At 39.1% G+C, this 25,216-nt stretch overlaps 1 long non-coding RNA gene across 1 annotated transcript in view; it reads left to right on the top strand.

The window, feature by feature from the left end:
- Nucleotides 1-24,242, top strand: part of LOC108528566 (uncharacterized) — a 66,121-nt gene extending 41,879 nt beyond the window's left edge. Inside the window, exon 4 of the long non-coding RNA XR_001885194.1 lies at nt 22,121-24,242. This is a non-coding gene — a long non-coding RNA (uncharacterized LOC108528566). The remainder of the gene's footprint in view (nt 1-22,120) is intronic.
- Nucleotides 24,243-25,216: the final 974 nt, after the last annotated feature.

The following is a 25,216-nucleotide window of genomic DNA, read 5'->3' as shown; positions in this document are numbered from 1 at the left end:
CAGTGAGATACTGCAGCTTTCAGGCAAAACAGAGTAACAACAATTAAAAAGAGAGAGAGGGGATAAAGGGAGAAAACAATCTCCAGTCAGTTAACTAACAGGAGCAGCCCAGTGTTTGAAACAGATAAAACAGAGGCCACCAGGAACGCTGCTGCTGCTGCTGCCGCTGCGGCTTGCTTTATGCCTGGGTGTAGAAAGCATTACAACATTTGTGAGCCAACTGTTTGTGGGTTTCTTCTCATCTGCTTTAAAATATTTGGTTTTGCCGTATTTCCATAATAACCACAACCACACTCTCCTCTCCAAAAACCCCCCACAACAACAGATGTGTGTTCTAAAAGGAAATAGAGACACTGATATAATCAGACACTAGTTAGAGTGCTTTCATACTAAATTCTCCAGCAAATTCACAACAACAAAAAACTCTCAACCACTGATGGAATTAATCTAAGATCCTTGATTATTTGAAGTTCTAAAAGTTTTCATTTTGCATTTTGTTTTTGAATGTATAGTGCTTTATTTATCAAACTGCAGCGTAATTTTCCCTTCAGTTTGAGGCTGTGATTGTGAAACAAATAAATTGAAACTTAAGGGCCTGTTCTTTCCAAATTTAGTTCCATTATCACTTTAAGAATGCACACTACTCGATGATACAGAAGGGATGTATGTAGCTGGTTATTTAGTTGCTAACTCAGCAATATGTTGGTTAACACAGCACTCCCCAAACTCCTTTTTCAGGGTTGTTTTCTCATTGGAAGTCTCTGTTTGTGTGTATTTGTGTACCTATGTGCATGTGTGTGGATATCAGATATTATATGACAGCAAGGTATCTTCTACATACTTAAGATTTACAATTTTAAAGAGAGAAAACAAGAATAACGTTTTGCAGAAACTTAAAAAAATTAAAATCAGTGCACACTTTAAAATAAGCTAGAATGGGACAGTAGTGATATTTCAAATATCATATCAATTATACACCTCTCTCATAGCTATGATTTTCTTGTATGTATTGGTATGCACTCGCTTAAAGTATATTATGTCTTCTACATAGTATTAGATATTCTAGAGCATAAAAGAACATCAAATGCATTTGGTTACTCTCTACAGTAAGTACTTTTGACCTTTACAGAAAGTCTTTTGGCCACAGTGCAGTAGCCTTTAACTGTGTTTTACTTGGAAAAGTTTATTTAATCTTTATCCTCTGCACATACTCTTAGAACACGTCCATATAACAAAATTGTAGTTGAGGGAGGAAAGTAGAATTGTGAATTTGAAAATAAAATACTTATGGTAATGATCCTTTTGGCTTCCTGCCTCTATATAGAAGCTGGAACCACTTAACCCCAACCTACAGGTCCAGCCCTGACATGACTAGAACTCATCTTGACCTCGGGTAAGGGGAATTCAGGGAGCTGTAGACCAGCAGTTCATCAGCCAAGCGTGAAGTCCCCTTGGCCCCTGGACAAACTCTTTTCTCATTTCTCGAGGCTGGGCTCAAGGTTGATTTCACAGGACAAGCCTTTAACTCCTAGTCCAGTTTAATGTGCTTTATCCTGCCCATGTGCCCAAGTACAACTCATTGCCTTGTTTTCCTGTATAGCACCCCTGTTCTGAGCACCTCACAGTAGGTTTTCTTAGAGTCCTGCCAGCTCTTCCATTTCTAAGGCTCAAGACTGGAGATTCATGTGATCTCCTGTGTTTACCAGATGCCCTCCATCTTGCATCTCTACCCATGTCTGTTGCTAGACAGCCTTGGAGTCCTATTTTGCATTGTTGCTTACTTATTCACTGGTCAACTACCCTTGGACTTCTCTAGAAGTCCAAACTTTTTAAAAATCAGCCCCTGGTGATTGGTCAAAACTCCAGGTTCTGCCCGGTTCTGCTCTAGCTGGTTTCTCTCATAATCTTTTGAACTGGGCAGAGATGCTAGCACAAGGGGTAAAGAAAAGCAACAAAACTATAATCAAGATTGTTGGAATCTTCAATAGGCTTCCTTACACACATCCCTTGCCTTCATTACCTTATATTAACATTCTTAAGTTCCTAAGTTTTTTTGGAACTATCCAGTCTCTACTTGTTATGCCAGTCGTTATGTCTACCAAAGGTATGGGAATGTTGTCTCCAGCTTTCCAGTCTACTCCCAATGACAGTCTGGCAGAAAAATTTATAATCTCGAACCCAACAAGGAACATCAATGAACTTTATATAAATTCAGTAATCATTTGCAACAGTCAATGACAGAGACAAGCTGGCTAATTTCAAAAGGAAGTATCCCCCTAGTCTGATACGTGGGCTTTTGGAGGAGTGGGGGAAGGCCTTGTCCTGAGGCTCCTTTGTGCACTGTAAAGAAATAGAGCCTACAGAATGTGCTCTGTGAATCACACCATGCCAGCTTCCTCCTAACATGCTGCCTCTGCATCCCTAGTGTGGAAACGAACACGAAGCTTCATAGCAAGTTATTATCTTAGAAAGCCCACCTGGATGGTATCAGTTTTCACTGCCAGACCCTCTTAATAATTGACCTTTGACACTTATCCAGGTGTCGTCTTAGATCATAAACAGCTATGTAGCTGTAGGAACAGTGATTTGAATAGCAGCCCTTTGCAAATTTCCATCTTAAAACTTTTAAGTAAGTGGTTCTTAAGCTTGACTGCAATTGGAATCACTTGGAAAACTTAAAAATAAAATTAGAAACAAAATAGATGTCCAAGTTTCACCCACCAACCTGTTGAGTTCAATTAGTCTGATGTGAGGGTACACATGACATCTTGATTAGGAGAGGTTCAGGGATTGTTAATATTCCACCAGGATAGAAGACACAACTTTACATCTTCAGACAGCTAAATACCAACACAACCATTGCTCTGCTGAGCAATGGGAAACCCAAAAGGAGTATATACTTTCATCTTCACCCCAGCTCAGTTTCTTATGCCTATAAGATCAACGCTTTCTTCTCTGATCAACTGACAGAACAACCTCACCTACTCTAAGTCACACCCTTCTTTGAGGACCTAAATTGTATAATTAAGGGACAAGTACAAGTCTTTGGGCTTTCAACGCAAAGTTCCCTTAAGTCCCAACTCACCCTTGCTAACTACCTCTCTGATTTATGGAAACCAGGCTCTTCCTTTGCTGATCACCAGAAGCCTGACTTATTCATGATGAACCACTGAAATCCATCCTGGCCCCTCTCTTTTTACTGTCTGCTTCTATTCTTTGAGAAGCTGCTGAAACATACTGCTGTGAATACTGCTAGTAATTGGGCACAGTTAGATTAAGGAAACCCTTCAGGTAGCCTCAAGGTCAAAAAAGTGCTTCTTATGCCAAGATCCTCCCAATGACAACATCCTTTAGAGGAGAGAGGAACTTTTCCTTCTTCTCTGCTACCAGTTTCAACTCCAGTCTGCTGGAAGCTTGACTTCCAGGTCATGGAAAGCCAGAAGCCTGTAAAAGATTTATTACACAATAGTTCAGAGTAATAGAAGTGAAATCTTCTAGAAAAATTTTCACCGATTAGCTCTTCATCCTTCCTCCGCCTATTTTTTTTTTCTTTGATGATGTAACACATGCCCTGCACGGTAGTTCTGGCAGCCTTATATCACTGGCTTGTAACCTGTTTATATAATGCTGGAGAGTTCTTATAAATTCCTGGGCCCTGACAATATCTAATACTTGCATGGCACATTATGGTTTAGATAACACTTTTACATGGATTATCTCATTTAATCTTCATGGGGAAAGTGACTGACTCATATATATATATATATGTGTGTGTGTGTGTGTGTGAGTGTATAAATAAATAAAGAGAGCCGAACTTAGCTCCACAGCATTGTTGACAGCACAAAATAAAGTGGCACTAAGTGAAGTACCACTCAGGAACGCCTTCGATTTCTTTTGTAATCCTCTCCTAAATGTGTCTATTGCTTATATAATGTCATTCTGTACAAGATAGTTACCACATTATTTCCCTCCCTGTCTCTTGGTACAAATAGGGCACAAAAGAAGAAGATTAGCTGAGTGATTCTTAAAATCTCTTCTAGTTATATCTCTTCTTTGTTAGTCTTCTTTACACATTACCTAAGCGTAACTTTGGAAGTTCTTGAATTATTGTTTCCCTAGGAAACTGCATGCCTTCAAGTATATCATTGGTTGAAAAAGACACAAACAAAAAACTTAATTTGGTATTAAACTTAAGTACAGTGTAGCATTAGAGATCCCTCCTTTCTGTTTCAAGCTCTCATGTGGTTTTCTCAGCAGCTGTATGAGCACTGATTTAGTCTGGGATGTAAACAGTGCACCTTTAAGGTAACCTGTGCAATTCTGTTATTTTGTTTTCTGGAAGCCTATGAGAAGATTAACGTAGTTCATTAAGGCTGGCATAACTTCTTATGCTTGATGACTTATTCACAAAAATGAAAAGCAGGACTTAGGATTTGTTAACCAGAATTATGGAAACCATGTATCTAGCATATCTGGGTTAAAATCCCAACTCTATCTACGTAGCTCTACGTTCTTGTGGAAGTCCTTGAGTTACAGTTCCCTGTTTTGTAGAACCGAAAGAATACTACCTGTCCCATACAGCTTTGTGAAGCCATAGTACCTGGTACATAACTCTCAATAATTGGTAGTTGTTTTTATAACAGTACTGGTAGTAGTTATTATTCTAACTACAAATTATAAGTTTTACTTAATAATACAAAATAGAAGTCACTACCAATAAAGAACTCCTGCGCCTTCTACTTCCTACCCCAAAATAATTGAACCAAACTCTGCTCTGTTCTCTGGACAACCCATGGACTAAATAATGAATCACAGCATTTAAAAGCTTAAAATGTGGCCGAGTGCAGTGGCACATGCCTGTAATCCCAGCACCTTGGGAGCAGATCATCTGAGGTCAGGAGTTCGAGATCAGCCTGAGCAACATGGAGAAACCCTGTCTCTACTAAAAATACAAAAATTAGTTAAGCATGGTGGCACACATCTGTAATCCCACCTACTTGGGAGGCTGAGGCAGGAGGATCGCTTGGACCCGGGAGGTGGAAGTTACACTGAGCCGAGATTGCACCACGACTGCACTCCAGCCCAGGGGACAGAGCAAGACTCCATCCCAAAAGCTAGCAGAAACACATAAAAGCTTAAAACGTTTTGGGAAATTGCCTACTCTGAATGTATGAATAGATTCCAATATACATAAGAAGGCAGATACCAATTCATGGTATCTCTCAGGGATCTCATCATAGAGAGAGAGACATCTTCACCACTGCCACCAAGTTTCAAGTACAGAACTCTTCCTCGTTGTAATCAAACTATTTCTATGAACAATTCACTCACCATTGTGGGAAAGTCTATTTTTCGTCTTAACACACAAACAGACAACAACAAAATTTGTGATCTGGATAATCTGGATCTGATTTTCATGCTCAAAATGGAGGCAATTCATAATCCTGGTCTGAAGCATTTAGTCATTCGTTGAGCAACAGGCATGGGCTGTGTTTAGGAGCAACAGGCATGGGCTGTGTTTTTCTAGGCACTGTGAACACAGCAGTCAACAAAGTCAAAAACCTCTGCTTTTAAGGGACATGAATTGCCACATGGAAACACTAAGTTTCTCTATTTATAACCTAAAGCTAGTCAAATCTCTCCAGAAGTAAGGTAGCTGAGTGAAGTGGTTCATGATCTTTCCGTGGACGCCAAATCCTCTGTGCTTTACCTCTTTTAGATAAATGATAGTAAAAATGAATCAAAAGTTAATTAGTTTGCACCTCAGTAATCCGGTCTCCATCACTGATGGTCATCATGGAACCTGCATACAGAGGCAGCTGTATACAGATGACAGAGGCAGCTCTAACACGTGACATATTTAGGCACACAGAGGCGGAAGGACATAAAGTCCCTGGTTGATTTCCCTTTGGTGTTTGTGGGGAAATATCAGGGTCATAAAAAGTCAGTTTCTAATAATCCCTCCAGTCCTCCATTCCATTCCCCAATTTGTATGCAATGGCATTTAACATTTTGACTTTGCTTAAAATAAAATGTGTGTTTGTTTTAAAATAAATCTAGCTTTGAGACCATCAACAAAAGTCCAACACAAAACATTTAAAGAATCGAGAATAGGTATTTGAAGGTGTGGTGTGTTCCTCAGACTCTGGAAATGACTTGAATGAGATTCAAGAAGGCAATGTACTCTTTCTTGTCCTGATATAAACCAACAAATAAACAACTTCCAAAAGCCCAGCTCTACAGACATAAAACATCTGGATGCTTTAAAAAGAAATGCACATTCTTGGCAGTGTGTCCAAACTCAGAATCCAGATCTTCTGAAGTTCACACATCACCATTGTGGCAAAATGCTACCCTGTCATGATGAGTCTCCATGATATCAGGTCAACATTATCTGTTCTGCAGAGCATCTCCTTAAAAAGTTGACAACCTGAGGGGAAATTTAGTTTTATCCCATAAGTCCTGGAATTTGATCCTATTTGTTCATTCTGCACAGAAGGTACTCTACGTAATATGTAACTCATGATGAGAATGCTTGAAAAGGTCATTGACTTAGTTCAAATAAACAAACGCCTTCTTTATAGCATTCTGGAATGATAGAGAATTAGAGCAGTGAAAAGACTGTAGCGTGTAAAGAAAAAAATCCAAGGCCAGTTCAGTTTAGGTTTAGGGTGTGACTATTCTTAGTATACTGAAAGATGGCTGGAAAGAAGGGAGTGGTGTGTAAAATGAAAGAAAGCTGGACACGGAGTCTAGGTTTAAAATAGAGAGCAATTAATTATGTAAAATGAGAGTCCATTTTGTGTCACTTGTATACATTTCAGGTCTGATTGGTAGAAACCATTGCCATCCTGAGAACCTGACCCTACTTTTCTCAATGAAAACTTTCTATCACTTCAAACTTTAAGGTAATAGAAGGAGAAAAGAGGCTCTTTAGGGACATTTCCAAAAGCCTCATGCTGACAGAACGTAAAGCAAAACAACTGACTGTAGGTGTGCTGATTTAAAAAGCAAATTCCTATAAAAAGTTTACTTAATAGATTTGTGTTTTGTATTTTTTAATGAAGGACCTACTACTGCTGGGTTGTTTATGCATAATTTTAGTCTTCACAATAATCCTACATCTACACTAACTATAGCGTGTACTATCATATATATATATCATATAGCATGTACTATCATATATCTATGTTACATATATATCATATATATCTCATATATATCCCATATACATAGATATCATATATATAATCTCATATATATATATGAGAACAACTGAGCTGCTGGGGTTAAATAACTCCCTCAGAGTCTCCAGTGGCAAAGTCAGAATTGAGCCTCAAGACAGCCTTTTCTCCAAACTCAGTCTTTCAGCTACCCATAATGCCTCTTGACAATGAATCAGAGTGAGGCATCTTGAGATGCCCCTGGAAGAATTTCAGGCCTTGTAACTGACAACCAACTGAATGGTGACATTAAATTATTTTTCAAGTGTGGCTTCACCAGTTGCTGAGTTCATGGACTCTGAAAAGAAATCAGGTGTGAAAAGAAGTACTCGACATGTTTGCAGTAGGTTTTAGCTAAAGAGCACCTTGAAAAGCCAGCTGCCAGATTTATGGGGAAGGTCTTGCCTAACGAACTTGTGAAAGTTCCCTGCAGATATTATAGCATTTTCAGCCAGGAAACATGCTGGATTCTGTACCCCATCAAAGAAAAGCATTTGATGAGACTTCATATCGAAATGTACTGCTTGCAGTAAGACGTCAGGCTGTAGTGAGTCTCAGAGACCAAAACAGGGCTCAGAAAAAGGTGCAGTGAGATGACTTCTCCAGCCTGAAAGAAGTTTCCAGCAGGGCAGCTCAGGGAACTGTTTTAACGAGCTCTCATGTTTACATTCGTAGTGAATGACTTAGGGATAAAAATGTCAAAATGAACATTCCACGGGTAAGGATAATACTCAGTAGTAGCATTAGAAGTCAAACCTCTCTGTGCTTATGGTTTTGTTGCTGTTTTTCAGATGGTGCTGTGAGTGGGGAGTGAGTCAAAACCTCTGCTGGGGTGCACAAAAGGCTACTCAAATGTCCATAGCATCTAAGGGAATGGAGAATAGTTGGAGGATCTTACTCCAGAATCCCTCCATTCTGTAGTACAAAGATTACTCATTACAGACTAGCATGAAAAACCAAGTGAAATGCGAACTTAAGAGCTTAAAAGATTAAATGGTGCTTTTCTGACCTATTAGTAAGAAATGAAAGAAAAATAATTTTAATTTGTGAGTAATGAATGTTAATCTACATTGTATTAATTGGGCTTAACCAGAGAGTTTTTGTTTACATACATTGGGCAAACAAACAATAGGAATGAGGATTTTTAATAAAGAAGGAAGCCAGAAACACACACACACACACACACACACACACAGACACACACACACACAAACACACACACAGACGCACAGACACACACAAACACACACACACACACACAAACACACACACACAGACACACACACATACACACACACATACATACACACATACACACATACACACATACACACACACACACATACATATATCCCCAAGCAAGGGAACACTAAAAGATCAGAGAAAACGTAATTATACTTATTAAAAATGTTTTAATGCAGTGGCCTATCAGTTTCAGAATATAAAAATTATTTGATTTGTTGAACAACTTGGAGCTTATTTTTTAATCCTTTCAAATAATGGGAATTTGAAACATACTTGGCTGTATGTAAGATACATCTGATATTAGAAAATCAGATATATCTGTTAATATATATTCAAATATATTACTAAGCAAAAATATATTTACATGTTTATATCAATGATGCAATTAATAAATGTTTTCACATCCTGTGTCTCAATTTATCCTCATATAAAACAAATGAGTTGCTTATTCTTTAACTTCTCTAGGCAAATTTCAAATATTTCTGAATATAACTACAGAATGCTTGGTTTGTGTCTCTATGAAAGGTCTTAACACATTCCTGCAGTGAATTATATGCATATGGTTCTCCCACACTGGGAATGCCTAGAGGAGAGAAACTGTCTTCTTACTGTATTTGTATCTATGGTTCATGCCTGCTCCATATAGACCCCTAGGTTTCACTAGAGAGATCCCAAGACAGTAGGTTTGAAGTAAGAGAAAGGGAGAATTTAAAGGCATCGCAACAATACTGATGTACTCCGTAATCAGGTTGGCATCTGGGAAATGTTTTGCTGTCTGCTTCATCTCCAGGGCCTTGAACAGTACATGTTTCTCTGGAGCCGCTGCAAGGTTTGTTGAAGGAGGGCATATATCAGGCATTTCATAATTTAGCAACATTCCATAATATGGCTGCTAGTAAATGGTAGGTTCAGGATTTGAACCCAGGTCTTCTGTGTCATGTTCTAAATGTTGGGAGAATAAATTCCTCCCTTATCTCAGTGAAGATTTCCAAGCTGTTCTGGGTTGTTGTGTATAGGTGTTTAACTTATGGGATGGGACTGGAAGGTGGTGTAGGGACCCAAAAAAAATTAAACCATGTAAGTTCACCTTGGTTGGCATTTTCATCTCTCCTATCAAGCCTGAACAATGATTCCCAAAAGATACATATTAAATTCAATAAGGATTTACTACTACTGCTCACCTATTAAGTGCAAGGAACATTTGCACTTAGTAGGAATAAAAGGGTAGCTGGCAAAAACTATCCTGCCTGTTTTATGTTTTTGTTTTTCGTTTGTTTGTTTGTTCGTTTGTTTGTTTAGACAGAGTCTTGCTCTGTTGCCAGGCTGGAGTGCAGTGGTGCAATCTTGGCTCACGGCAACCTCCGCCTCCTGGGTTCAAGCGATTCTCCTGCCTCAGCCTCCTGAGCAGTTGGGACTACAGGCGCCTGCCGCCATGTCCAGCTAATTTTTGTATTTTTAGTAGAGATGGGGTTTCACCATGTTGACCAGGATGGTCTCAATCTCTTGACCTCAGGTGATCTGCCCGCCTCGGTCTCTCAAAGTGCTGGGATTACAGGCGTGAGCCACCTGGCCTGGCCTATTCTGCCTGTTTGTTGAATGCAGTCATGATATGTTCTTGCTCCTCCATGAGCTGCTTTTGCTTTGAATAAAACCATGGTGTCATGGAAAGAACAAGAAGCTCCAGGGTAGGGGACATGTTTTCAAACTTATTACAAGAGGGAGCCTGGATGAGAGTATCTTAATATACCTTTTGGAGTTGATGTGTCCTTCTATCCTTGAGATCCAATTAAATTTATTTTGTGTGAGTTACATGATAGAAAGTGTTACATTGTACATTTTAGCAATTTCAGCTTATACAGATCAAACAAAAGTTAGTTGATTTGACTTGCTACAGTTTATCTCTGCCACCAAAGTAAATAGCACGGACCTGAAGGTGTCATCCCAACTACTGCCCTGACATTACAATATCTGTATTTTCCAGAAATCAGGCGAACAATATTTTTCAGTCTTGTTTCATTTCACCTATGGTTATGTAGACCCTGCCTTAATGTGCCTAAACCAAATGAGATGTGTTATCCCTTCCAATGGAACTAAGCACTTTAAATAACTAAGGAATTGGGGCGGGCGGGGGGAGCGGGGGTAGAGAGAAAGAGAGAGAGTTAGTTTTCTAAATTCAGAAAGAAAAAATAAGGTAGTAGAGTTGTGTTTCAAACCACTTCTATAATTGGGAGTTAAACAAGTTTGTAAAGAAAGTACTTGGTCAACTGTATAATTTCTTCTGCTATTAACTATCCAAAACAAACAATTAATTAAAAAAGAAATTAACACAGATAATGAAGACTATCTATTTTCTAAAACTGTGAACTTTGGAAAGGCGTGCGCTTTATGGATATCTGTACTATAAAATCCATATTTGGACAACTATCAGTTTAATTTTTAGTCATCTAAATTGCTCAACTTAAACTTCATTTCCCACTTCTGCCAAAACCAAAAGAATCAAAAATACCATGAAGGGGCATGAGATTTCCAGCTCACATTTCCAATCTCCAGAGGTTTGAAAAACTTCATCTATCTATTTGAATGCCTTGGTTGGGATCCAAACTGAATTTGAACTTTAGATACTTAAGAGTGACCCATCACTGTTTAAAAGTCCAAAGTGGCCACAGAGAACCCTATGGACCATTACTTCATTGTTTATTCTTGTAAATTATAAATATTTCAAAAAATTCCAAATTATGAAGTTAGAAGGGGATATTTTATATCTCTCAGCCACTGTCACTTTCGTCTCCCCTCCTTTGGGTGTTGGCCATGTATCTATGAGTCCAGTTGGTAAAACAATCAGTAACATTGACAGGATGATGTACTCTGGTCTGAAACTACATTTCTCAGCTTTTTCAGTTCTCAGGAGACAGTGGAAAATGTACTTAGCAAACTCTATTATAAAGGCCCATGTTGTTCCAAATATTTAGTTGTACTTGAAGTAAAATCATGACTTCAAATGCCAAGTGAAATAAAGCATAATTTTCACACTGTATGATGGAAAGACTATTTGCCGTATACTGTCTTTCTCTTAGGATATTACTGTGACAGTATAACAACATAATGATTTGTAGTTACATATGTACACACAATATACTGTATAGTGTAACTCTGCATCATTGTTCTGGACAGGGGTGAGATATTAAAGTCCTAAAAGCAAATATTGAGGCTGTTAAGTTATCAGAGTCTAAACTATAGGAGTAGAAGAGAAATAGAAAGCATAAATGGAACTGTGAGATTTTCAAAGGGAAAAGACACTATACACATGAAGCACCCACTATTATTTATTCTATAAGTAAGTGTTCTTGCCATTACTTTACAGATAAGGATCCTGAGGTTCAATAATTAGCAAATGATGGAGCATGGTTCAATTCTGTAGATATATTTGCCTTGAAAAAAAAAAAAACATGCATCCCTACTTTTTCATATTCAGTTCAAAATATTAATGCTGGGACAAAGAACAAAGAAGAATTTGGTACCACCAACTGAGAGTTGGTCTGGTGTGGTAGTTCGTAGCAATAATAAGTTAGTAACAAACATGTGCAGCTCATGCTACAAGAAGCCAACTGGTGGAGACATTAAGAACACAGTCAGAAATATAGCAATTTAATTTAGGAGAGAGCTGGGAGCTATAGATTGAGTCTCTACATTTAATTGATTGCTAAAGTAATGAGAATTGTATGAAGGAGAATTAGAGATAAAAACTTCTCCTCAATAAAAATAGTGGTAAGAAGAAGTAATGAGAAAACGATCTTGAGGATTATCAACACCATGAAAGTCATACTTGTTTGATTATTGTTTTAATAGTAGAGATGTGGACATTTTATGTGTAAAAGAAGTAGTCTAAATAAGTTATGCATCTCAAAAGTTTTGTAGAGCATTAATGGCTGTTACTTGAATGAAAACAAAAGACAAAGTTATAAACCATTTAGGATACCCTAAAAAAACTAAAATGAATGAGGTTCTTTACTATCTTTAATTGGCTATATTTGTCCTATGAATATCCAAAATGGTGACATGGTATATCATAGTTCCTAAGATTATTTGACTACAGAGCCCAGATTTCTTGGAGCATCATCTGGTAGTAGAATTACTTGGGGGAAAAGAGTCAATGAAGTGGGAATCTTGGAATGCCGGAGATGGCAGGGTACCCTTGATGGATCTTCTGAGAGGACAGCAAGGGAAAAAATTAAGAAATCAGAAAGGGAGGTCTTGAGGATGAGAGGTAGAACTTTGAATTAGAAACCACTACATGGGCCAGGAATGGTGACTCATGCCTGTCATCCCAGCACTTTGGAAGGCTGAGGCAGGTGTATCACCTGAGGTAAGGAGTTTGAGACCAGTCTGGCGAATGTGATGAGACCCCATTTCTATTAAAATATAAAAATTAGATGGGCATGGTGGCGGGTGTCTTTAATCCCAGCTACTTGGGAGGCTGAGGCAAGAGAATTGCTCAAAACTAGGAGGTGGAGGTTGCAGTGAGCTGAGATTGCACCATTGCACTCCAGCCTGAGTGAGAAGACAGAAACTCCATCAAAAAAAAAAAAAAAAAAAGGAAGGAAGAAAGAGAGAAAGAAAGAAAGAAAGAAAGAAAGAAAGAAAGAAAGAAAGAAAGAAAGAGAAAGAAAGAAAGAAAGAGGAAGAAAGAAAAGAACGGAAAGGAAAAGAAAGCGAAAGGAAAAGAAAGCAAAAGGAAAAGAAAAGAAAAATCACTACATGGAGATAGAAGCAACTAATGAAGACCTGCAGACATGCATTGAAGGAATGAACATTATGTTGTGTAGACTAGGTGACCACTATCTTCTCAGTAACTCAGCAATGAGGTCTCCTTCCGAGACCATGGGAAAGTGTTGAGTTATGGGGATTTATTTTAGACTCTTTACTGTGGGACTATAACAAGAAGTAACTGGATGTGATACTGATGGAAATATTAATGACGTCCATATCCCATTCAGCATGTGTAGGCATCTTGAGAGATGGGATGAAGAAATTTGGTGACTGGTAAATCCCAGCTAAGAATAGATATGAGATATGTGATCAAATGACTAGGATGTGGGAAAGTTGGGTGGTAGGGGGGATGAGGATGCAACGTCTGACTGTAGGGTGAGGGAAGAGGCAAATTTCATAGTCCAGAAAGCTAGAAATGGTGGAAGAGAGGTCACAGTGAGAAACAATTTGTCTTGCACCTGTGAGTGATAAAGAGAAAGGAGATTGTTGTTAGAGAGCAGAAGCTCTGAGAGATTTTGGAGATGGAACAGTTCTAAGGTACATTGCTTTGTTTATGTATTCTCATATTGAGCAAAACTATATGTCCAACATATCCTGCATATGACCTGTACTGCCAAGAAATGTACCAGACAGTAGAGCAATGAAAGTCAATAAGAAATGAAAACAAATCAGTACAAAGTCGACAGGTAGACACAAAGATAGAAAATTCAAATCCAGTGCAATGAATGATGTCATGGAGATATGCTTAAGCTGTAGTCCTTTGGACCCTACTGATTGAGCCTCGTCGGCAGTGTCCATACTTTTCCTTTCTGATGGTTACACCTTTCCCTTCTTCAATCCTGTGTCTGTTTAACAAAGCCTTTCTGACGACTATGACATGGAATTTTTTCTTCTTTATGATGACTGAGCCTGGAAGAGGTATAGCCATATCTTACATATTGACTACTCCATTTATAAATTTACTTTTCATTAGTAATCTTTCCATAATGATAACATATATGTCTGGCCATCTGATTATACCAAACCTTTGGATACACATTATTCCATAGTAACAGAGATCCACAATCCTCCACGAAATACCCAAAGCAAGTAATGTGACTTCCAGTCTCCATCCAAAAGCAAAGTGACCTGGAGGGGTTAAATGGTTCATGCAAAGTCCCATAACTGATGTCTGAGGTCTCAAGGAGTAGAGCTGGGCATGGGGATCTCATATTGAGCTCTCACCACTCCACCCTCTTGGGCTGTGGTGGGGACTCAGTGCATTTAGGATAACTTAGTGAATGTCCAAACGAACAAACACATAGGTTTTTAAGTGTTTGATTTATTGAAGGTGTATGCATATCCCAAGGCATGGACTTTTGTGGAAGCATGAATACTATCTAGAATCACAAATAGAACCAGGAAGTATGAAATTACAGCAAATCTGTCCTGGTTCTCCACATGTCCTCAGGCATCCACTTTATTTGACTTTTCTCTGTACTGTTGTTAAGCAGAGAGAAGGCTTCGTCTTAGCTCAAAGGCAGCAAGGATAAGAGCCATGGGAAGCACACACATTCTTCAGGATTCAAACAGCTCCCTAGGAAGAGGGAGCTAGCTCTAGGGAACAGGAAGTGGGCAAGGGAAGTTCTAATTCACTCTATTTCAGGAGTGCATTGCCCTCAACATAGCAGGGGAGGTTTGAGGTTGCCTTCCTTATTGCTCTCAAGTTGAACTCACGGCTGCTCAGATCAGGAACATACCACCACTGCATTTTTATATTTTTCAGAGCAAAATACACTGAGTAAAATTGTGACTGATCATGAGATGCTAAGAAATAAAAGCATACAACAAAATCTAATCTATTTCCTTCCTATTTCTTTCTTTCTTTTGTAAAAAAGTATATTCAGGGGAAACATGTGCAGGTTTGTTATGAGTATACTGTGTGATGCTTAGGTTTGGGCTTCTAATAATCCCATTGACCAAGTAGTGAGCATAGTACCTGATAGACAGTTTTTTAACTCTCTACCTGTTCCCTCCCTGCTTTGGAAAATCCTACTGTTTATTGTTCCCAGCTTTGTGTCCTTGCATACCCAAAGTTTAGTTACTACTTATAAAAGTGAGAACATGTGATATTTGTTTTTTCTGTTTCTGTGTTCTTGGGCTTAGGATAATGTTCAGCCTGTTTCTTTATAGAGAATTACCAGGGAAAGAAGAGGGGAGGTCAGTACTACCTTACCCCATTGGCAAAAGACTACCAAGTCAGCTTGGAAACTCTGAAACCAAGAAATCTCCATTTGCACAGAAGGAAATGTTGGCAATGTCACAGTTGCCATTGGATGTTTTTTGTTGTTGTTTTAATTCAACATGGACAGCCAGGGAGCTCCGTCTACCTCTGCTTCCTGTTTATGATCCTCTAGCCTTGTCCCTAAAGGGTCTGTCTGTCCTAGGCCAGAGTTGCTGAGATTCAGCTGAACATCATGAGCAGCTGATAAAGTTCCATGATCTCTTTACTGAGTGTTAAAAAGTGTATAAGATGTAAATTTGTTTAATCACTAGGCACTTAGGCTTCAGAACGTTTAAAAGAACCCAATCACAAGAATTCTGACCTTCAGTTTGAGGGGAGAAAAAAGGCTCAAAGAGATCACATGACCAATTCACTGGTGATAAAACATCCACTGCCAGGTGAAAGGCGTCCGATGTTCAGATCTTATCTCTGGGAACTTCATATATTTATGAGTGTTTATTTCATTAGGCCATTACCAGGGACAGAAAAGGGCACTTTTATGGGTTGAAAATTCCCACAAGAGTCACAAACTGAGAAATTAGAGATGAAAAAACCATGTTCTGTTAGACCGAGTCAGTTTCCTTTGGCTTGATCTCCCTGCCCCATCCCCACACCCCCACCGAGTTTTATCCAAACTAGTCTGACTCAGGCGGTGGGACATCTCCCTCTTCCCTTGAGGTGCTATTTCCCAGCTCGAATATTTTTCTAATATAAAATCTGAATTATTGTCTCATGAATTCATCCTAAAATCATGAGATCTGAAATGCCTTAAGCAATATTCATTTTTTTATAAATGGGAAAATCGTAAGCCTAGGTTTTCAAAGAGCAAAAATGCCCCCTTCAAGCATAACAGTTAACTAAGAAGTAAAATCAAGACTTATTTCCCTCCTCTGCAGTCCACCCATAAGAAGCAATGAAGATTCTACTTAGATTGTGTGATAGTGATAAAAATTCCACATACGAAAGGGGGATAGGTAAACTTCTAATGGGCACTAAAACCCCCAAAGGAGACCCACTCTTTAAACTTCCATGATTGGACCATCTGGTGTTCTCAAGAGCATCTTAGTTTTGTTAAGCACCAACAGCTGCAAATGAAGTACAACCAGATCTATTTACACAGGGCCCATACAGTAAAACCCTGCAGACAGACGTGATGCCCTTCCTCAGCGGAACATAAGAAATCTTGTCACATACAAATACACTTTCTTTGGTATTCCATGCCCATTTCAGATATGATTCTATAACCACATTATGATTTTTGATAATTAAAATAGTAATGCCTCACCATAAGACAGAATAAAAAGTAAAACCAATTGGAAAAGTTTCAAACAGGGAACAAACAAGGACTGTTGCTTCAGATAGCTCAATCATGGAAATTTAAAAGTGGCATATCACAGCCGGGTGCAGTGGCTCATGCCTATAATCCCAGCACTTTGAAAGGTGGGAGGATTGCTTGAGGCAATTGCAGAGACTGCAGAGACTAGACTGGGTGACACAGTAAGACAAAAAGATTTAAAAAATTAGCCAGATGTGGTGGCACGCACCTGGCCATCGATTGAGCCTGGGAAGTAGAAGCCTGCAGTGAGCTGAGATCACACCACTGCACTCCAGCCTGGGCAACAAAGTGAGACCCTGTCTCAAAAAAAAAAAAAAAAAAAAAAAAAAAAAAAACTTCCAGAGTATTGATATAAAATTGTGGTATGCCAAGAAGTCCACAAAAGGGCTGCTATAGAGAATTAACAAGGAGAGATGGAAGGAGGTCAATGCTTCAAACAGAGAAGTAAAAAAAAAGTCTCTGGGGTAGTGATTTATACACTGAGATCCCGTGGCTGAGGAAGATCTAGCCAAGGGAGGCATGGAGGAAGAACATAGTGGCCATCACGTGCATACAAGGTCATGAGGTGGGAAGTGCGTGCAGAGATGTATAGAGTAATTGCCAGAAGTTCTTGTGGCTGTAGCACCCAAGACTGGGGAATGATGGAGTGGCACACACATGCTGGGCTGGGCCTGGAGGACCAATGAGTTAGGGCCTGGCCATGGAGGGAAAAAGACAGGACCTAAGGTAGATCTGCAGCTATATGGCTTCAACAGAGTGGTGTGTGAAATGCAGAAGCCAGGAGGACGTGGGAGTGGGGCCAGATATGGTGTGTAGGGCATGATGATGGTAAGAGTCAAGACGCCCTGTGTGGATCTGTTAATTCCAAAAAGAAGTTGTGAGACCTCCAGGGCTCTCCACTTCCTCTCTCTCTCTCCATTCCTCCCACATTTATTGAGCAATAGGAGATGGGAGACAAAAACTAACAGGATTCTGGTTAGGAAGATCACAGCTGCCTGGAGGTGGATGTGGAAACACAGAGGAGTAAATCAATAACCACGGGGTGATGAAAGCTGTGTAAAGGGACCCAGTGAGCAATGAGAGGACAGCTCCTCTCTCTGTCCCATAGACTGAAATGGCTTATTGCAATGAAAAGCTAGTTATAGAACTAAGTTAGTGATAGAAACTAAAGCTAGTTATAGAAACTAAGGGGTATGGATCCTGTGTCAGGTTGAGAAAGGGGAAGGGAATTTAAAGCAGCTGGAAGTGTAACAGTGGAAAGACTTACAGTTGTGAGAGGAGAAAGTAGACACAAGGCAAGTTAGGTAACTCTGAGTGGCCAGGACACAGAGTGCCTTCAAGGGAAGGGGCAGAGTAGTCAGGAGCCTTGAGGTCTATGCTTAGGTACTTGGTCTTAATCCTACAACCCAAGGGTTACCACAATGTGTGCATGAGGACAAATACCAGGCAGCAGGCAAGAGGAAGATATGGGGTGGTGAGAGGCAGGAGGCAACATCCATGAAGCAGAGTCCAATCTCAAGATGCTAATCCCTGAGCTGTGAGGATGATTCCAGAAGCTGGGATGTGAACTCCCAGGGATGGTGGGTTGTGGTCCATAGTAGCTCCTTCTCACTGGAGGCCAGTGATAGTTGGGACATGCTGTCAGATCTTATAGTTATTTAGGGATGAGTGAGAAAAGAACTAGGATGGTTGTTCTATTAGTCAACGGTAAATCTTGGATTATAAAACACACTTCGGACTCCTATTTTTACCAACTATGTTGCACACCCTGTTTTGGCACTTTGTGCTTTTTAAGATCCAACATAAATAGACAAAACCCTCTTCAAACCTTTATCCCCAGACGAGACCTGCTAACAGAGTCCTAGATGGTAGAGCATGATAAATGTGCATTTTTCTAAGAGTCATGTTAACATTCTTCAAATATAAATATCACCACTTTTATAAGCTAAAATAAGCATTTACAGTTTCCCGAAGTTTTTTGAATGTGCATCAGTAATTATATTTGCATTATAAAGTCAGCTGAGCTGTGAGGCCAGACTGAATTCCGGAGCAGATCCAAGGCACCACATTTGAGTCAAGAGGCTGCAGCTGGCCAATCCAGGAAGGAATGGTTCTTTAAAAGGACAAATTAAGCAAGCTGTTGACAACAACCTTACGATTGAATATTGTTCTGAGATTAGTTTAAAGAGAAAAAGAAAAGATTCCTCAAACCCTGAATCATTTATTAGTTTAGGATACGACTGATCCAGTTCCCAGCCCAGAAACAGAAGTTCAAATTCTGACGCCCTGGGACGTCTGCGTGCAAGTGGAGTTCAGTTCCAAGACCAGCGGATCCAAGGAAGGAGCGAGATGAATTCCATTTTTACTACAAATTTCAAGGGGGATTACTTCAAAAAGGAAAGAAAAAACATGCTGAGGCAAGAAAACTGAAATCAATACACCCAGGGTGACGGATTCAATTGAAATAAGAAGAAAGTTTATTGGTGTATCAACAACAAATTCCCTTGCTTTAAGATGATATTTTGAGGAAACATAAATCTTATGGACTACTTACGTATCCATAGAGCTACACTTGGGTTGCTTTATCCGGGTGAAATGATAGATTTGTCTCACCATGAGTGCTCACCTGGCTCCTCAAATGCCAATCACAGGCAAGACAGAGGCCAGGGAGAGCTTGTTAGTTTCTTAAACCTGTTCAGTTTCTATACAAGGGAAGAAAATAAAATAGTTGTGATGGAGACATATTTGGGGTTTCGTTATTATTATATAAACGAACGAAAAGTTTTCATGTTAATTTTTATTAATTCCCAAATCAACAGCAGAATATTTGGTATTTTGTTTTCAAACTTTGATTTGGAATTCTAAGCAACTGTAACAGTGACCCATCAATAAAAACAAATATTGATTTGATCAACAAATGTTCTCAACTCTCCACTCAAAAATGATGTTAGTTTGTTTTATTGGTAAAACTGTTTGCTTTTATGAAGAAATTACAGGTAGTAGATGACCTCACCTTTCAGCCTCCCCACAGAAACAGCACATATGGGTCACAAAGTGATTTCAGTTCTTGAGACAGGAAGTCAGAGCTGACTTTAATGCACTTTTGTGCTGTGTCTTCACTAAGCTCCGAGCAAGTGGTCCTACCTTGTAGAGGTTGTCAAATTCTATTCAGAAATCAAGGCTTGCCTGTTACAGCAGTGTTATTTTATTTTACAGCCTTTATTTTAATGAAAGAGATTTTAAAGCACAGGATTAATTTAGAGGATGTGAACGCAGACATAGCTACCAGTCTTTCGTCAGTGGGCATACCCTCGCATAAGGCTTCCTGATAAGTACTTTGATTCCCACAAGATGGCCTTGCTCTTGTTAGAATTAAATTTGGAGGTAACTGGGGCAACATTTGGTGAAAGTCCTGTAAAATAGGTCACCTACCACACAGTGAAAGAGGAGAAGTGACTCAAAGGGTAGCTGGGAGCAAAGGCGTATCACCATTCCGAGAGAATAGGATTTAGTGATTGTTACACGAGGAAACTGTGTCCAAAGACCCTTTCAGAAGGCTTAAGAAAGAAGTCTTTGTTGGTGGGAGTGATTGAATCTACCTCTGTTACCTTCTTTTACACATCACAGTATCCCATGACACACCAAGCACACCGTTTAGGGAGGTGAACGTCATGCGATACAGCTTAATAAACACAAAGACGTAAGGTTGGTGTTCTGTTCCCAACTTCTGCCCTACTTGCTGTACCACACATTAAACATCAGAGCACTCTGTTCTGGGCTGGGCTTAGGCCGAAGCACACTTGAGTGAATTAGGTACAGTATTAGGAACAGCTTCGAATCAGCTTCTGTTATTTTTGTTAAGCCAACCTCTGTGTTACCCCATCCTTACTTTTTTTACCTGATTTTACTGTTTCTCAGAACACATCTGACCTCTGCAAAATGGATCCTTCCACTTGCCCCTTAATCCTGTCTTCTGTCTTTTCATGAAATGTCATTCTGAAAATCTCCTTCACATTAGATTGCATAAATATCTGTTTATCTGAGGTTATTTTGAAAAGTGTAATTTTTTTTGAAACTGAATTTAGAAATATGTACACATTGACTAATAGATATTTCTTGAGATGAATATTATGTAGTTATGTTCCCATTTTCCAAGTTTCCTCTTGGTAGTAAGGGCATATTTTAACCCTTTTAGGAGATAAGTACAATTGTACATTATGCCAGTAATGCTTAATAGATAATAGTTACATAATCGCATATGCTTTTTAAGTTACTATTTTGTACAGTTTCGCTTCTTGTAGCCCTTTCACACAGATGCAGCATTTAGCCTATTATTTGGATGAGTTGAATTCTTACTTGTCAGAATTATGAGTAGTATAACTGTTTTACCAATGAGACAACTCAGGAATAGAGAGGTGCATAACTTGTCCAAAATTAGGTGGCAAATTGGCTCATAACCAGTTGAGATATGTTTAGAAGCTGATTGACTCCAATAAATACTAAAGCATTTGCCATTAAGGATAGATCACAAACTTAGTTCCAACCATGGCAATAATAATAAATAATTAATAATAATAATTGTTATTATATTAAAACTGAAGAGTTGTTATACAAATTTCCACAGAATGACACTTGGCCACAGAATGTTTCAGTATGGACTAAGCTAAAAAGCTGTGAAGTGGTTCTCAACTAGGGTGATTTTGCCCTCAGGGACATTTGGTACTGTCCGCAAATAGTTGTAATTTTCATAACTGGGGAGGAGGAAGTTACTACTGGCATCTGGTGGGTAGACGTCAGGGATGCTGATAAACATCCTATCATGCACAGGACAGTCCCCCACAACCAGGGCTTATCTAGCCCTAAATATCAAGAGTGCTGAGGTTGACAGATCCTGCTGTGGTGTATTTCAAAGGTATGTTTGTACATACAAAAAAATAAAATAATAAAATAAAATATCAAAAACTGAAAAGTGAGATAGTCAGAAGAGTAAAGCATTGGTTGTTCCTTTGAAGTGTTTATCAAAAAGTTGATAGCTACCTAACTGAAATCCAGGTTGCCTCAGTTTAAGACGATTTAAAAACAATTAACTGTTTACCATAGCTTGACAAGGGACACTTCCTGTGGGTCTATTATTAAGTGAAGATTCCAGAGCAAGACTGACATAGGAAATGCGTACCCAGTATCAGAAAATTCTGGTCTGATGATGAACTTCCTAAGAATTCAAGCTTTGTTTCTTCTTGATAATCCTTCATTTTTCTAAACTCTTTCTCTTGCCTTATATTGCAGATACGAATAAGCCTGGATAAGATTCAACAGAATTGAACCACAGAACACCACTTTTTGACCTCAAGGTTGATCATGAGAATCATCTCTAGGACTCATCCCTTTCCTTTGCAGATTGAAAATGCTTATAAGGATAAAAGATTAAAAGATAAGGGAAGGGCTTCATCCCCAAACCCTTTAAATGTTACGATTCTCTTCTCTCTCTCTCTCTCTCTCTCTCTCTCTCTCTCTCTCTCTCTCTCTCTCTCTTCCCCTTGCTCTCTCTCTCTTTCGTTTTAGGGGGATACCAATGAAAGGCACTTATGGATGATATTCAGACTTTTTGTTTTTTTACCACATTCCAGTAAAAGTCCGTCTCCAAAGAAATTTGGCCCACGATGCAATGAAAAAATGAAAGACATTTTATTTTTTCTCCTAGATGTTAGCAATACTCCACTCCTACATGTCTGAGGTTGTTTTCATCTTGCAAAGGACTTTGATATCTGTGAATGTGGCTACATGGCTTTAAAAAATAGCAGTGATATCTTATACTAATTATTCAGCTTTTACATTAATGCTTAACAAGAAAAAAATAATTTTATTGTCCTTGATAATGGCTATAAAAATTAAGAAACCCAGAAGGAATGGGAAGATCTGTGTCCTTAAAAGCAAGTAGCTCCCATTTCACTGAGTTGTTATATCTAATTCATCCAGTGCACCCTGAAAATGAGACTCTCATGTTCTCTAACTTCCAGTCTATGCAGAGCCAGCTCTGACTGGGGCTGCTATATTTGTCCTGAGGTTCTGAGCCAGTCCTGAGGTTCTCACCCTTTTTGGTGTTGGCAATGAGTCTGCATCAAGAAGAGACTTATCTCCCTTTCTCTACCTATTCTTTCTATCTCTATTCAAGATGAAATTTTAATAAATCAGATATATTCTTATCAATTTAGCATTCCTCTTGCTAGGTTTCTACAGAGGCTTATAATATTAACTGGGGTAGGGGCACATCATGCTGAATATTTGGAAGCTGAAACCGATGAAATGTGATGTTCTGGAATATAAACTGAATAGTAACAACATTATCTGGACTACTGAGTCAAACAATGAAGTTGGTTTATGGGTGAGGAGTAAATAATGAAGTTGCTTATATTTTATTAAATCTGTAGGTCCTTTGAAGTGGGTCTGGAATAACAAGTAAATACTGCTCTTTAGTTTATTCCTTGGAATGTCGCTATTTCCTTTGAAAATTGAATGGCAGACCCCAGAGAGGAAAACAGTCTGAGGAAGGCCATCTGGAAGGGCAGGAAAGAAGATCTTGGGAGAAGCTGTCAAAAACCCTCTGGATATTAGCTCCCTGTATGCAAGCCAGTCTTCCCTCCCACGCTGTTCACACTGAGCTGCATGTTTACCCTCCCTCGCCCCATACCCACCCCAGACCTTATAGAGGGGCCCTGAACTCAGGAACTTCTTCAATGTGTGAAGAATTTTCGATGTGTGAAGAATTTAAATGTCTTGGTCAGGTCTGGGCAAAACCAGGACATCAGATTTGAGAACAGCCTTCCCTCTTGCCTGCCATGCTAAATTTTACTCTACCCTGTCAGGAAATAAACTCCATATCATAATTCTTCTATAACTGATTTTCCTCGGAAGGGATTACATCCAACTTGGTAACCAAGCAGTTGATATTCAGGATAGTTTTGCCTTCTAATGAATTTGTGCCAAAATTCAGAATATCACATTACAGCATTTGCAAAAGAATAGCGTAAAGGCCAGAGGAAAAATGAACAATGCAGAATATTGCTCCTTAAGTCCCATTCATCAACAAAATACAGACAATGTGTCCTAATACGACAACTCAAATACCTGTCACTAACTCCATCCAGCTGTGAGTGTTCAGGTGACAATATTAACAGATGTGTGGTTGGAATTTAGCTGTTTGGGGGTATTTTTAATGAGATAATTCTTTATTCTTTTTTCTAGAATAAATTCCTCTTTAGTTAGCCTTGATAAAACAGTGTCCAGGGTAGGTCTTGAAATCTCGTAAGAAATCTCAAATGATTATTTTAGCTCTTTCAACTTTCTCCTCTTCAAAGCCATTAAACAAAGCAACTAATGAGTAAATATATAGCATGTCTTGAGATTTCTTTCTTTCTCCACGGTTTATTCAGAAGTAATAAAATATTCACAAAGGTGGGCATGGCGGCTCATGCCAGTCATCCCAGTACTTTGGGAGTCTGAAGTTAGAGGATCAGTTGAGGCCAGCAGTTCAAGACCAGCCTGGGTAACATAGTGAGATTCCCCATCTCTACAAAAATAAAATAAAATAAAATAAATTAGCAGTGTGTGTTGGTATGTGCCTCTAGTTTGAGGTACTCGGGAAGCTGAGATAGAAGAATTGTTTGGGCTCAGTAATTTGAGGCTGCTGCAGTGAGCTGTGATTGCATCACTGCACTTCAGCTGGAGTGACAGAGCAAAACCCTACCTTCAAAAAAAATAATAAAGGCAGAAAATAGTAAAGTTAAAGAAAAAAATTTTAATAGCCAAATCCCTGGATGATTTTCATAGATTGAAAACTCAATTTTAGAGGAAAAGAAGCATCAACTGAATCTTCCGCGTGTCAGTTGCTCACTTAATCTTCCCAATGGAGTCAGTACCTAGGAAGCACAAATGAGGCGCTAGAAAGCTGCCACATTCCAGAACCAAGACTTTTCCTTGGAAGACTAAATTCTCTGCTTTGTCCTGCTGCTTTGAGAGTTGCTTACGTATATGACAAGGCCATGTAATAATCTTGACATCTATGACTTCTGTTTCAATAACATAGCTATGCATCTTTTCTGCATCCTGATAGAAGCAGACCTATCCAGAGACAAGAGTCTTTGTGCATAGTTTCAACTTTCATGCACTTTAGTCACCTGGGGTTTTGTTAAAAGGCAGATTTTGACTCCAAAAGTCCAGGATTGGGCCTGAGGTTCTGCATGTCTAACAATTTCCCAGCTGATGCCAAAGCTGCTGACCAGGGTCTACACCTTAAGAAGTAAGGACTATCAGAGAGCAGTGAGCTGAAGTGCCAGAGTAGAGACTTAGGATAAGGGGCCAAAAGGACTGGCTCTGTCAAAGCTA

This window comes from Rhinopithecus bieti, unplaced genomic scaffold (assembly GCF_001698545.2).
Source record: "Rhinopithecus bieti isolate Rb0 unplaced genomic scaffold, ASM169854v2 scaffold_5130, whole genome shotgun sequence".
Taxonomy (NCBI): Eukaryota; Metazoa; Chordata; class Mammalia; order Primates; family Cercopithecidae; genus Rhinopithecus; species Rhinopithecus bieti.
Note: the sequence above shows the minus strand (reverse complement) of the source record. Positions and strands in the feature narration are given on the sequence as shown.